The sequence below is a fragment of the Camarhynchus parvulus genome, chromosome 2 (genome assembly GCF_901933205.1).
Source record: "Camarhynchus parvulus chromosome 2, STF_HiC, whole genome shotgun sequence".
Taxonomy (NCBI): domain Eukaryota; kingdom Metazoa; phylum Chordata; class Aves; order Passeriformes; family Thraupidae; genus Camarhynchus; species Camarhynchus parvulus.
In genome coordinates this window covers 24949744-24964629 of record NC_044572.1, presented here as the reverse complement: position 1 = coordinate 24964629, position 14886 = coordinate 24949744, and the positions used below count along the sequence as shown (strand labels likewise).

At 40.0% G+C, this 14886-nt stretch overlaps 1 protein-coding gene across 5 annotated transcripts in view; it reads right to left on the bottom strand.

The window, feature by feature from the left end:
* The window catches only part of DYNC1I1 (dynein cytoplasmic 1 intermediate chain 1), a 185959-nt gene that overhangs the window by 168949 nt on the left and 2124 nt on the right, over positions 1-14886 (bottom strand). Inside the window, exon 3 of one of the 5 annotated variants that reach the window (XM_030943965.1) lies at positions 14768-14847. The exons of the other annotated variants lie outside the window; for them this stretch is intronic. The gene's annotated coding sequence lies outside the window, so the exon portion shown is untranslated. The remainder of the gene's footprint in view (positions 1-14767; positions 14848-14886) is intronic. 5 annotated transcript variants of the gene reach the window in all.

The window sequence follows — 14886 nt, the reverse complement described above, 5'->3', positions numbered from 1 at the left end:
AGAGCTGCCCCAAACAGCCCCATACTTCATAGACAAGAAATAATTTTACTTGCAAAAAATGGAAACAGGAGAGCTTTTGCTTATGTAGGTGCTTTGTACAGCTGCCAAGCAGGATCCCCTGTCCCACCAACACAGTCCCACACAGACCATCAGTTCAGTCTCAGTATCCTGCTCACATTCACCCCTCCAGCAAGCACTCTCACCAAGCTCTGAGCTATCCTACCCAGGAATCTCCTCCACCCTTTCCAGGGAAAGCTGGACCATTCCCCCAAGAAGCTGCAGACAACGCTCAAAACCCCAGCACATCAACGTTTCTCTTTAATGAAGCAGCACACTGCTCTGCCAACAGTCTTGTGTTCAGCTCATCTTTCCAAGAGGCAGGAGACATGCCTAACACTCCTGATTTGATGCCAACCACACAAACTTGGCAAAAACATTTCTTCTGAAATACTGAAAGACCTCTTCCACCATTTAAAACCACATTTCTTTAGAATAGTGATGTGAAGCCACAAATACTCTTTGTCTTTTAAATCTCTGTCAGCCTATACGGATGTACATAAGCCTTGAAAATGAAGAGTAAGGAAATAAAAAATTCTATAAAGATACAGAGCCAGATCTTTAAATAAAATATAACAATCTTTTTCTACAGTTGTAAAACCTCACCAGTGTTGCACAAATCCATAAGTTAAGTCACGGATTATTTATTGATTTTCTAGCACCAAAATCATTATGAACTGTAATCTAACTGTATCAATACTGATTTTCTTATTAGAAGTTTGTTTCAAGGATAGTTCTGACTAATATAGACATTCATGAAAAGAGTGAACTGTGCTTTTCCTGTTCACACATCCTCTGCTGCAACTCCAGATCAATCAGATCAATGGCACTGCCATATACACACAATGGAAGTCTATTGTTCACTTGATGCATGGGAAATTTGAATGTCAGCTCTCCCTTAGCATAATGAGAACTCTACTCATATTACAGCCTGGATGGGTGGATGGCCACAGAGTAAAATTATCTTCTAAAAATTACATGGCATTTTCACCCATCATGAATTTCACTGCACACATCAGGTTCCCCCTCAAAATGATAAAAGCCCGACAGTTAGCCTGTGACATGGAGGATATTGCCAACAAAACACCACCTGCGCATTAAGCACAATCTTGGCCCCAAATGCTTTGTTGCCTTTGCAAGCATTTCCCTTAAAGGAAAGAATAGAATCACATTTGGAATCAGACAAGGAAACCATTTAATGAAAAGGACAGGCATAAGAGCAGCTCAAACTCCAGCTCACACTGTCACAGATTCTGCACCTCAGCAGAGCTGCCCATGTTGGCAAGGCACCCTTTCAAGGCCAGGGGACTCTGGTTCCATCCATAACAGCTGCCAGCAAATGGTATAGGAAGGAAAAATGGTAATGGAAGGACAGCTGCTAACCAGTGGGACCACTGGATACACTGGCTGCATGTGGAGGACCACCATTTCTTTATTCCTCTATCACTCTCATCCATAATGGTATGGCTGTCAACTGGAGAAAATCAAAAGTGTCAGAAGAAAAATTACATTTGCTATCAGGAAAAGTAAGCAGTAGCACCTTAAACAACATTAATCTGTGTGGTCAGCTGACATCGGTGAGCTATTTTTTACATGAGAAATCCCCAGAGAAAAAAAACCCAAGCATTTTAATGGCAGTGCAGGTAATGTTTTGCCTACCAATCTGTTCAGGATTTCTGTGTCTCTTTTAGATATGGCTGAAATCCCATTTGAAGTCATTTTCCTAATCTGTTGCACACATTTGAATTCTGATTATGAAGTTACCCCTCAGAGCCCTTTGGATTAGATAGAGTTTTTGCATCCTTTTAGTTCTGCACTTTGGCAACAGAGAGAGAGCTCCTGTTTCCAGCAAAAAATATGCAAATGCATTTTAAGGCTCCTGACAGAAACCCTGAGGGTTTGGCATCCCTTTCAAGCTGTTTGTCAGATATCAATGAATGGCTTTCTAAAAATTCATTCCCTTAATGTCAGGGAAGCTAACTAGCTTTTCCCCTGATTTGAGCATCAGTGGTTTAGTGCCTGGCCCCTCTTTTACAATGCTCCAGTCAGGGTGATCAAATCCTGTTATAACTTTGCTCTATTTTTAACAAAATAGATCTTACATACAACAAAGAGGATGTATTAAATTTCCTTCAAAGAATGTTGCCAGAGCTCAGTTATAGGCTTTCATCCTGAATATATTATAGTCATGCCTGAGCCCCCCAGATAGCTTACCAATCTCCAGACTGGAGGTTGGTATTTTGGTACAAATTTACAATTTTAGCACAAATTGAACACCAAGGGTACGTAACCACCTTTCTTAGATGCCAGCAAGCTGGTAGCAAGCAAGGAGGCAAATGTACTTATCACTCTGCTTGACATTAACCATGGAGGTAACACTGTTCATTCCTGGGAGCAAATTTCTAGCAAGTGCCATTCTGAGTGCCAAAAGGCACACCACACCAAGAGAGATAAAGGCAAATAGTAAAAGAGATTTACTTTTAACATTCTCTTTGGTGCAAAATGACAGCCCAAGGCTTATGCACAACCTAATCTCCAGCCTGAGAGAAGGCACTGGTCAGAGGAATCCCTAAGGGGCACATTTTGTACTGAAGCAATTAAATCCCCTGTGTGGGAGAAGGAACACAGAGGAATAAACACACTGAACGTGAAGTAAGTGTAGAAATAATTATCATAGCAGGGGAACAGCCTGGGGCTTCCCTGTTCAAGGGAGATGCATAATCTTAGATCTTAGATCAATTTTTACTTGTCTGGCTGAGTTTATTGTCATGGTTTGAAAAGGGGAGAGAGTCCTCCCACTGCAGAAGAGCTTACCACACATGCTAGCACAGGTTCTTGTTATCAGGACCTTGCACAGAGAGCACCTGCCTGAATACTTAGAGAAAATTCTCCTTCCTTTAAGATAGTTGGCTCCTCGTGGCATGCCTTTTAATGAAATGGAGTGCTCCATTTCAAGATGTCAGTTTTCCCCATGCGCATTAAACATGCCTTTTAGGCTTGGAAACACAGTTAATTCCACTTACACACCAGACCCAGCACGATGGCAGCTACCCAGGCCTGTGTACATGCAGCACTGGCTTCCAGGGACTGCTTTCTGGGACTGCACCATCTTCTGGCTCAGCTCACAGCATCCTGGATGCCCACAGTGTACATGCAGAGCTATCCCTACCATCAGTACAGGTAACATCAATACAGTCTGGGTGTCCTAGGTCGTGATTCCACTTTTCCTAAAGCAGATGTTTAAAAGCAGTTAAGATAAAGCATGCCCCAAAGTCACCAATTCCTCTTTAATCATGATAAACAGCTCTGGGTGATCTCCATTAAGTTCTAGAAATCTCCATTCTAAATGTCTCAGGGTGAAAAGAATCCTGTCCTTACAACACGCCCAGCAGTTCCTTTTCGCTTGTCATTGTATGAAACAAGATATTTGAAAGACAATTTACATTAATCTTAAAATAATAATGGTGTTTGTGCAAACTTCTCTGCTGTACACAACATATGCCAAACTACTTCACCAAGCTCATCCCACATGTAGTAACATCTCACAACCATCTCATTTGTGGTAGCGGTAAGAATGTCAATGTGCAAACAGCAGCAATTTATTCTCGACTGGACTAAAAGCCATGCAAGTACTTTTAGAGGTGCAAGCCAGTTTTACTACAGCTTTGTAAGCTACAAAGTCTTTATCAATGATCAATAGCACAATATTTGAGCAGATATTTTTTCAAAGCATTTCTATGAACACTTTAACAGCAGAAACAGTCACAGGTATCTAATAAGTTTTACTTGAATTTTAGTACCAATAAGTCCATACTTGTTAGAGTAATAAAACCTGAAGAACAGGTACAAAGAGTTGCAAGATGTGTACGTAGACTAAATACAGAAAAAAATAAGCCCAAAATGCCCAATGTATATCAAATAAAATAAAAAGACAATTACAACAGTGCACTTTTTAAGTAGAAAAAGTAAACAATATATAAGATCTCCCTTCTTTTCCAGTCTGTTCTTTGTATTTGCTAGGATAGCTTTTTCCCTGCATGCTTTTCCCAAGCTCATCTAAAAAGGAACCTAAGTTTCCAAATCTGGTAGCACATAAAAAAGCCTACAGATTTTACTGCTTTTTGGTGTTTGCAGGATTTTTACATGCTGTTCATTCAGTAGGCTGCACTAGAGTAGAAATTTTCCAAAATGAGTAGAAATTTTACCCTTCATGAGCCTTGAGGTCTTTCCTGGTTTGTAACTTCCTGTATTGTCCTTTTTGCTATTATCTCTGCTGCAATTACCAAGGGAGTACATTAAATACAGTTACATATGGCATTAGTCATCCTATATAATTAATTATAAATAATTGATTCATTAATGAACTTCTCTGAAAGAAATAGGCAGCATCTAGCATTTAGAGATGCTGTACATGTATTATTCATATGCCTTCATAAATAGCTAGTTACTTGAGTCCAAAACTGCAAAACATATTTGTGTGAAATGCAAAGGATGCTGCACAATAAAATATATTACTCAGTGGTTTTGGTTTTAAAGAATGGGTTTATAGAGTGGGAGTACTATTACTATTGAAACTCTGACATATGAAGTGTTCCACTGGAAAAAAATGATTCATTTCTATTATGTACTGTATTTATCTCTACTTGGTACAAATTAATATCTTTCCTACAGTTAGAAACATTATATATTTTTACAATGGAAAAAAATTCCCATGAGATCTACCTATGACTTCCACAACTGCACAAAGTGTGCATGCAAAGTATGAAACTGCACAAAGCAGATAAACAGCTTTGGTCTGCAAGAAACCAGAGGGAGTTGCTACCCTAGCATAAATGTATTCTAATGTATCACAACCATTTGAAAATAATGTTTGAAACACACTTCAAATGGGCAAGAGGGGCTAGAAGCATCTCAACAGCAATTTTTAAATAAACATGAGTGCCTCTTTTCATCATGCATCAGAATTTGTACTTGACTTCAGTCGAATAACATAAATAATTTTGCTAAATGGGCATATCAATGTTTATGAAATCAAAACAATGAGCAAATATTTGCAGCTGCAAAAACTCAGCATTTGCAGTATTTAAAGGAATCTCCTGTGTGTGATGAATTCAGGAAAATGCTAAGTAAAATTGGTGAGACTAAGTATTTTTTCTACATAACCTTGAGGCAAAATAGTCAGGCTTTTTACACTGCATCTGTGTATTTATCTATAAATAAAAATGGTTGTCAAGTGTTACATTTCAGGGAATGTACCATTTTTATCCTTCAGCTTCTGAACACTTCGAGCAGATGGGCAAAGGTCTTGTACTTTGTTCTGTAAAGGTTTACAAATCACAAACATCCAGAGATTTGGTTCTGTGCTTCCTCCTGGTTGCTATGCAACAGGTCAGCACATCTCTAGCCTATTTATTTGGCTGCTGACAGGGTATAAGATATGTACCCACAACTGCACATCCCTTACAATCTATTACCATTTAATCTTTTCACTCTTGTTCTTCTATAATGGCCCTATTACAAAAACTCAGTTTCAGCAGAATTGTAGGGTCTCCACAAAGCAGCATGTGAGCAGAACTCTACCACTGCCCATTCTTCCAACACCAGGAGTAGTGCCAATGAAGCAACACCTTCTTGTCATCCCTTTCTCTCATGCCCCTTTTTGAGACTCTCATGTCTCTTAAATCTACCATGATCTTTTCAAATCCAACATGATCCCTCGGGTTTTAGCTTTCACTTTTTTGATTCGGAGCTGCTTTAGTGTGTAGTTCTGAGCTTCATATTAGGGGATGGTGAGCTCTCTTCACAGCGTAAATAGACAAAACAATTCCTTCTCTAGCTGGGAACCAAGGACAAATGATCCAAATCTCAGGCCCAAGAGTACAAACAACAACAGAATGAAGAGAGAAAAACAAGAAGGATGGGACTTCATAACCTAAAGCTATAATTAGATGATTAACTCCAATATGCAAATAGACCAGAACTTATAAAATGTGAGACCCCGCGACTGCTTGTCCATTTTGTGACCATTTTGGGTTCATCTCGGATGTAGCCCTGGCTGGGCTCTTGTACTTCCCAAGGTGGATCTATTGAAGCCTCCTAATAAATACCTACTTTATTGTTTAACTCCATCTAGTCTCTGTTCTAGGTCAGCCTTCACAAGGCATCCAAGAAACTTAGTGCCATGGAAGAGCCATCAAGGGTGAAGGGAAGAAGCTGCTGGCAACAGCTCCCTGGAGGTGAGCAAGAAACACACAACATTCCAGCAAGGAGCAGAATGAACCCAAGGACTCATATGAACATGTCACTCTAGCAAAACTGCTGCACGTCTTGCACCAAATATGCTCCCTTTATATTGAATTCCACAGAACCAATTGCACACATCACCTCAAAGAAAACTGAATAGGTCTTTCAAATGTCTTGGATTTTCTCTCAATAAGTATTAATGAGCACAGTTATAACTGCACAATGATCTCAGATGTGCTTCTGTGAGATGGTCCTCAATGATGCAGCAGCCAATACTTATTTGTACTTCCCACGGATCTGACTGAGGAATTGTGCCCCAGTTACAAAGAGCAGATGTTTTTAACAAAGCAACTATGTGCATGCTTGACAACATTTAGATCTTGTAGAATAGAAGATTCCTAAGCATTCTGGGACACTGCCCTCTCTATCAGCTTCTGTCTTTGCTATCTTTTACTGTTTGGCTGCAATAATACCCAGGATTCGATATGTGGCTCTGTATACGGCTGGGAATGGACATAACAAAATTCTAAATTTCGTGACTCTACATTCCCCTCACATTAACTGGTCTCTCTCACTGTACCATGTTATTTTGTGTGAAATTTCCCAGCTTGCTCCAGAGAGGAACTGCAGGATGAACAGATCAAGAGCAGCCCTTCTGAGAAGGACTTAGGGGTGCTGGTGGATGAGAGGCTGGACATGACCCAGCCATGAGCTGGGCTTTCACAGCCCAGAAAGCCATGCCAAACTGGGCTGCACCAAAAGCAGCATGGCCAGCAGGGTGAGGGAGGGGATTCTGCCCCTCTGCTGTGCTCCAGTGAGACCCCACCTGAAGGGCTGCATCCAGCTCTGGGGCCCAGTAGTTTGGTTATTAGGAAGGACATGGACCTGTTGAAGTGAGTCCGGACGAGGCCACCAAGTTGATTAGAGATGGAGTACGTCTCCTGTGAGGAAAGGCTGAGAGATTTGGATTTGTTCAGCCTGGAAAACAGTGGACTTTGTGGTGACCTAATTGCAGTTTTCCAGTACCTGAAAGGAGCCTACAAGAAAGAGAAACTTTTTATAACAGCAGGAGGTGACAGGACAAAGGGAAAGAGATTCAAACTGAAAAAGAGTAGGTTTAGATTGGCTATTAGGAAAAAAGCTTTTACTGTGAGGGTGGTGAGGCACTGGAACAGGTTGCTCAGAGAAGCTGTGGATGTACCATCCCTGAAGTGTTTAAATGCCAGGTTGGATGGAGCTCTGAGTGAAAGGTGTCTCTATCCACTGAAGGGGCCTTTGAATTAGAAGATCTCAAAGGTCCCTTTCAAGCCCAGCCATTCTATGATTCTGTGACCTCACAGGATAATTTAAAGGTGTTTTCTGACATTAAAAGACAACCAAATGCAAGCTGTAAATGGGTAAGATTTTAGAGATGGATAGTGTGAAAGAGGTAACAAGATGCAGGTCACCTATCTAGAAAAATAAGAGCCTTGTATTTCATGTCTTTGATTTCAATTTCTTTTGTATGTATTTCTTAAACAATGATGTCAATGATATCTACTTCTATCATTGATATGACCACTTCTTCAAAACCTATACAAAATATCTTGTTCATCATAACAGTACCAAAATGCCTCCCAGGGGTAAATTTCATGATTTACTAAAACCTAACATAGAATTTTTCTTCAGGTTGTCTGCTAGACTCTCCTGAAGTGGACCAAAGATTCATTTTCTCCATCCTGAAAATATTTCAGCCATTAAAACGTGTACTTTCATTCCACACTGGGGGTAAAACTGACCCCTCTGACTTTTCCACCCTCCTCCTGAGATAACCCTAGTGGTACATGGCAGCAAAGTGATACTTAAAGCCATTTACCCAAACATGAAAAATACATGCTGTAGCGTCTGCTTCTTAACCCAGTTATGACAACTGCCAGAGAGACATCAAAGAACAAGCTATGCTGCCATCACACAGGTTTTGCTGGAAGACTTACCCAGATACCATCTCTTTCTTCTAACAAAATACGCTTTGCTTTGCTGCTGATGTCTGTAAGGATGTAACTAGGTTAAAAATATCACATATTGATTTCAGCTCTGAAGTCAAGACAGCGAAAGATTTAGAAAGCAGGGAAGAGCCCTGGCTGTAAGAAATACAGAAAGTTCTCAAAAAGTAGAATAAGCAACACAATAATTCTCTTTGTACTTCCCAGGGCTTATCTGGCGGTACTAACAAAGCAAGATGAATGCTCAGAGCCTGCATTAGCCAAATATCCCTGTTGATTGACAGAAGAGAAAAAAGGTATGTCCAGACAACAAGGCAATGTGATAAATGCAGATGTCTAATAGCATAATGCAAAGGACTTTTGCATTCTTCTAATGCAAATAATTTGAATATGAGAGAGGATTAAGAATGAAGAAATCTATGCCTTCCATTTACCTTTTCTGTGGTTAAAGCATCCACCCAAATAGCAGAAACATGTTTTGGGGGTTGTTTCTTTGTTTGTTTGTTTGTGGTTTGTTGGGGGGTTGGACATTTTTTGTCTTCAGAAGACTGAAATCCACATTCCTAGGGTGAGCGCTGGCTAATGAGTGAGAAGCACTGGAGGAATGGAGTTTGCATTCTTAATCATCGAAGCTATTTTCTATTAATTTCTTTTCTGCAAAGATTCATTGGACCAGAAGAAGCAGATGCGAGAGAGCGAACATTAATCCCTAACAGAGGCCCCTGGGTTCTAGTCTTTGTTTCAGGGTTAGTTTATATTATACACAGTGACTGTTTAGTTTACAATAGAATGCTGTATTTAGTATCTGGAGCCAAAGACTCCTGCTCCTTCCCGAGCATTTGAAGCAAGGTGATGAAGAGTCCTTTCTATTTCTCCCACATGCTCTGTTGCACTCAAAGAAACTTTAATACTTTAGACTCATGTGAAGCAGCTTCAGCAGGAAAGACTGGAAAGGTACTTACTGCAGAAGACATGCTGGTCAGAGCACAGATGAAGGGAAATATCTCTTTAAGTAAAAGTAAAAATTACCTGAGACTCCTTTACTTTAGGTGAGTGCCATTCAAACCAGAAGCAGATGCTGTCAGCTGCAGCTCAGCATAGAGCACATAGTCTGGCAGATGGGCTGGAGGAACTAGAGATTAACTAGGTGGAGCAGCCTCAGAGAGACACCTTGGCTGTTGAGTCTGGGGGCTCAAGGGTAAGAACACATCAGAAAAGGGCAAAAAAGGTAAAAAAGTGAGTTTTTAGAGACTTCCCATGCTTCAGGAGGCCGGTGAGAACCAAGATGATTTTGAGGACAGCAATTTTAGTTTCTGTTTCCATACCCTTTTGTCAGTTTAGATGCAGCTGAGCTTCCCAGGCACCATAAGAACTTCCAGTTTGGGGAATTCAAGTATGCATCCCATTAAAATTTGGACACATTAAGATGTGGACATGCTCTGCACTTCAGGCACAGCCTCCTAGAAAGGCAATGCTGGCTGCACATGAGCTCTTCTCTCCCCCACACACATATCTCTCAAATGCCCTGGCTTCCACTGAGAAGAAGCTTGAAGCTTTGCAAAATGGGCTGACTGAGAGCAAAAGCAAACAAGTCCCTGTCCTAAATTGTGAGGCAGTCACATCCCTGGAGCACACTGCAGGACACCTCCAGAAGCAAGCCTTAGTGCATGGCCCATTACACTGGGACCTTGGTTTCAGAATTTGAGACCAAGACATCAGAGACCAGCAGTTCTCTTCAAATAGGGAAGGTGATATAGACAGTTTTGGAAAATATATCCATGTTTACAACTGGCTGTCAAAATACTGCACCACTGAAGGTCCACAAGGCAACAAGAAATGATCCATGTCTGGCTTTCAGCCACATCAAACTGTTAAACTGTTAAACTACAGATCATTGTGGTATCAGAAGAGAGAACCAGAGAGAACCAAGGAGTAATTGAGTAATAGTTAAAGTTAATCCTTTAGCAAAAGTGGACATGACACGATATGAGAAAGCCCAGCAGACATATGCACACATACACAGTACCTCAAGAAAAATAACACAGAAAATGGGAGGCAACCACCTTTCATTATACTTACTCCTAACTCATCACTTGATTTAGTGAGATCAGAAAGTTTCTTGGGAAAAAATAAACTTAATTAAATTTTACTGAATGAACACTGAGGAGGCATGATCTCCATTTAAAGACTTCAAAATCCACACTAGTGTTAACTAATATTACTGCTGCATTTTATTATAATTTTGTTCAAAAAGATTGATATGTTTTTCAATGGGGAAGTCTAGAGTTTTTTATGTCCCTGTCCCCACAGTCACTGATAAGTAAACAATAAAACCCAATAAGTGTTATGTATATAAAGGATGCTGTAAAAGGTGTGGACAGCACCAGTAGTAAGGCTGGAACACAGACTTTTTTCCATCTTAGCCTCTAACAAAGAGTATAATTTACTGTCATCTTTTGAGTTCTATGCTTTAAGCATATGGGAAAAATCTTAAGGCTCTTTAATTTATGATTATTAGACAAAGTACTGAATTTGCACAAGGTGTTTTAAAAATCTTTTCAGAGGCCCTTAAAGGCTGAGAAACTAGGCTTTCCTGCATTTTCTTGCTATTCAACTTTCTGTGAAAAAGAAAATATTGTGAGAAATAAAGGGACAGTTTTCCCACGGGCTCTTTCAGTACAAAGAGAGAATGGCATCACTGTTTTTTTTATTTTGTCTCCAGTACAATACCCTCCTATCCCATCAGCACAATTTTTCTTGTATTATTATTACTACTGTGGAGATAGTGAAAGGCAAGAATACAACATCCACAGGCTTTGCCAAGTGCAGCAGATTATGTACATGAATAGCTAACTGCACACTAGGGGGTATGATTTAGGTCACATTTCTTGTTTCATTCCAAAAGGTTATAGATTTTTAAGCCATTCATTGTTTAATGCACAACACAGTTTACAGTCATAAGCACATATAACCTGAACTATCTTTTCTCAGTTTTTTGCAGAAGTAATTTGTGTTCCTAGGCAATGAAGACTGGCAGAAGTTGATAGTCTGTAACAAAGTGCTATAAGCGTGTGACAAAGCTCTATGAGCAGTTTGAGTGAAATAGGACAAAGAATTAATTCATTTAGGGACAAGCTAAGATCTGAAATAAATCAGAATTATGATACAAACCACCTTCTGGTTCAGCAATTGCTTAAAATGTAACTAGAAACACACTGATGAAAGAAACAACAATGTCATATGGCTTTGAATAGTGAGATTAATGAAAATGGCAAATCTTTTATATTACTTAAAGAGAAGATGAACATGTATTATGAAATAAGTCACATGAGTTTAGATAGTCCCCTAACTTTGTGTCGTGAGAATCTGAGAAGAAATTCTTTTAAAAGCTCAGTGTCAGTGGAATAGTCTTTAAACCAGGACAGACAGTTCAAATATAAGAAAACATTAGAGACAGCCTGGGTTTGTTTGTTGTTTTGTTGGTTTTTGTTTGGTTGGTTTTGTTCCCCTGTAACCCTGCTTTATTACATATTTTAATTTCTGGAAATATATAATAGCAATCGTTTGAAATGTCTTTGCCCCAATTACCAAGTGACCTGGTAACCACTCTGATCCTAACAGTGCTGGCCTAATGTGCAAAACACGAAACAAGGGCATGCCTTGAATAGTAAGGATTTAATACAACTCTCTCTGCCCTTTAAAAGCTAAGATCTGTTTTAATGGGTACAAAATGGAAGGGTGAATAGTTTAAGGCAAGAGAAATCCATATTTTCCCAGCATGTGGTCTAAGACCTCAATGATTAACTTTCAATACTAACAGGACATAGTTTCAGTACTAACATAGCATAGCTTTCTCTCTCAAATTCAGCCTGAAAATATTAGAATCAAGGAAGGCTTGATATAAAGTGATATAAATAGATAAGAAATAGATCCTCTATTATACTTACTTACATTTAATCATACTAGGCAGTCTTGTGTCTTTGCCTTACTATAACTCCCCATTGTCTGAACACAAAACACACTGCATCTTTCTGCTGGGCTGAAGTGAAAAATTAATAACTGAGGAACAGGATTTGGAATTATTTGTCCCATAGCACAGCTAGAGGGAGAAAAGACCAAGGAACTAATATAATTTCTATGCTAGGAAGAGAAAACAAAGGGGAGGGGAAGGGAAGGCCAGCAAGAAGGGAATGTGATGTTAAGACAAGTATTGAGTAAAAGAGAAAAGGGTAAGCCTCAAAGAATGATAGCAAGAGGGAAAGGAAATGTGAAGAAAAGATACCACTTCACAAACAAAAAGTTACGTCCTTAAAAGTTTCTTTCTGTAATGGCTTTCTGCTGAGTGGCAATAAATGAGCCTTCTCCTTTAGTCAAATTATTGATTAATTATTCTAGGGCCAAGCAGGGACAGTCAGCAAGCATCTGGGGAACACACAAGGCAGAACTGCACTGCTCCAGAAGGGCTCCCAGGAGGTCTGTTCCTCAGGTTGATGTAACTTGCCTCTCCAGATCAGCTGATTCACATGCATGGGAGCTGTGTTAAATATAAAACATGTACTTATATTGTACAATTAAGAGCCAAGAATCATAAGAGACATCTAAGCAGCTATTATTCATCAGGTAACACAGACATCTGCACACAGGTCAATGCAGCAGTTAGACAGGGACTCAAAAAAACTCCGTTAAGTCAATGCAAAGCTCTCATTTCCTTCAATAGTGTTGGGAGAAGTATCATGGCTTTCAAACAATGAGGGCAGCTGACTTCTGCCATCACTCTATAGGCTCTGTTCACCACCAGAGAAGTCAGAGAGAAACTCCCATTACTGCCAGCAGTGATAGGGTTGAGACCTCTGTCCTTAAAACTCGAGTATGGAGTTCCAGTGTGCTGCCCACAAAAGGCTTCAAGAAACCATCACTCCTGCCCCATGCCTTCTCCATGCTGCACTGCGCTCCCAGATACTCATCAGCACGCTTTTGCCTCAAAATGTACAACGAAAAGTGCTGAAAATACACAGTAAATAAAAGGGGTATAGTTTTAAGCTCAGGAGGAGTTGGTACATCACCTGTCACAGATTATCAGAGGTGTCTTGTATCTGTAAGATCTAGTGGCTCACACATTAGTCTGCTTCACAGCTTCCTGCAGCTCCTGCCATCTGCCTGGAAGTAGCCATTTTCCCAGAAAAGTTGGCAAGATGATGCCACATAAAATGAACAGTACTGGGGGAGCAAGCTCTTTTATACTGTCTTATTTTGAGGCTTGCAGATGGCCAAGTGAACAACACCTCCCAATGTCATCTCTAACTAAAAAGAGCTAGCACACTTTTAGATGGATTATTATCAAGTAGCAAAGGGACATACTGCATCAATCTGAGATTTAGACTGAGTCAGGGTCTTTTTGTTAAGCGGTATCATTTCTGCATTATCATTTCTGCCTGCTTACAAACAGCTGAGGGGAAGACCATTTGAGCCCTCACCCGATATGCAAGCCCCCATATGGACACATAAATGTGTACTCACCTGCAGGACTTGTGTTATTCTGACAAACAGAAATAAAGCTGCACTGGCAAAAGCACAGTTTTACTAACACAAGTTGCATCTGTACTAAGGGCATTTTGCCATCATATTCCATCACTATTTTGGCTGGGAAATGTCCCTTTTAAACACAGATTACATCTAGAGTCATTATGGTTTGTTTCATTTAAGGTTTTTAAAACAAAATTGGGAAGTATCAGATGAGTATTGCACTGAGAGGTCATTATGTCTGACTATGGCTGCAGAAAGCCTAAGACTTTGTATCTGCAGATACGAATTACCCTGTGCACCTCAGTGAGGATTTCAGTGTTACTCTCCTCCAACTTCTCTAAAAATTAAAGCCCAGGGAAACACCAAGGAGGATCATTCTGTTAACATGTCACCACCAACTCCAAGCAGCAACTCATTTTGGAACTACGTGTTGATAACTCTGAGAGATTCCAAATTACTACTTTTGCTGCTGGTCAAACCAAGCCAAAGAAGCTCAACAGGGCACTTGAGGCATAGCCCTGGTTAATAAGCCTGTGTAGTCCTAGAGAGTGACCACAAATATGTTTAAAATCTCTGCGAGAAATTAAGTTTGAGGAGTTAAAAGATACCACATGGTTAACTGATTCACCAGCAGGAGTAAATAAAGCTTTCAAAAACAATACTGCCTTTCTATACCCATATGTTTTTCTATTTCAATCCCTTATCTTTTTCTCTTCCAGCCCATTTCACATCATTGTCCAATATCCTGCAATGGTGGTGCCTCTAACACAGCCCGTCAGATACAGCAACCAGCTCTATCTAGAACTCCCCCTCTCTCTTCTTGCATGCTGGAAAACAGAGGGCAGTAAGGAATGATTTTTGAAACCCGTCTTACAAAAGAAAAGAAGACCAAGGGACTGAATCTGTTAATTTATTTGAAAATAAGGCAGGTAAGTTCTTGTGGCATGGTTCAGAGTACCTACCCTGAAGACAGCTGCTAAAGCAAGGCTTTTATCTATGGGAGGCATAACAGGAACCAGGAACCTGAAGTTGGAAAAATACACTGAAAAACAAACACATTTCAATAATAAAAAAAAATAGC